Below are 760 nucleotides of genomic sequence, written 5' to 3' on the forward strand. Positions count from 1 at the left end.
CTGTTTCACCAGTTATAATCATATGGGAGGGCGGGGGGTATCATTTAGTGAGCTCATCGCTCACAGTACCTCTAGTTTATCTATTTATTTATAACAGTACGACATTTAACTCTGGACACGACATAGTCCAGACCTTTTACTACCATTTCTAATTACGATATCCAAAATATTTTTATATCACTTGGTGGGATTTCAAAGCAGTATTCCATAGCTCAGTGGTTAGAGCACTGGTTTTGTAAACCAGGGGTCGTGAGTTCGATCCTCACTGGGGGCTCCAAATGTAAACCTTGGTTGTATATTGAAATAAAACAACAGGTTTCAAAGTTCAGCAGGTTATATTATTTCAATTCCAATTCGTTTCACACATGGTAATCAAGACAATTATGATAATAGGCCCTGTAAAACAATGTACAAAACCTCAGCAATGTATATAATAATCAAGTGTTCATAATATAATACAAAACACTAATCATAAAATAGTTTCTCACTGATTAATACGTATCTGAACGCATTTACTCAATATAGTTATAGTTTAAACACTTATAAATTTAATTTATAAAGTGATCTCCACTGAACCTATTTAATTATGAAAGTTCAGTGATAAAATAAAACAATTATTAACACTTACATTTGCAAATAATATTTAACAAACAACTTACCAAAATTATGGAATTTAGGCTCTCCAAATTATCTGGTAATTTTATTAAGTGCTGTGCTAAACATGACTGAAAATCCAAAGTCCACTAAAGTAAACTAAATA

General features: G+C 31.7%; 1 non-coding gene across 1 annotated transcript; it reads left to right on the forward strand.

Moving 5' to 3' along the window:
• Positions 1-200: 200 nt before the first annotated feature.
• Positions 201-274, forward strand: Trnat-ugu (transfer RNA threonine (anticodon UGU)). The gene has a single exon. It is a non-coding gene; the product is annotated as a tRNA-Thr (tRNA).
• The last annotated feature ends 486 nt before the right edge of the window (positions 275-760 follow it).

This window comes from Saccostrea cucullata, unplaced genomic scaffold (genome assembly GCF_032062105.1).
Source record: "Saccostrea cucullata isolate Sc308-1 unplaced genomic scaffold, CSIRO_AGI_Scuc_v1 ctg278, whole genome shotgun sequence".
NCBI classification, from domain to species: domain Eukaryota; kingdom Metazoa; phylum Mollusca; class Bivalvia; order Ostreida; family Ostreidae; genus Saccostrea; species Saccostrea cuccullata.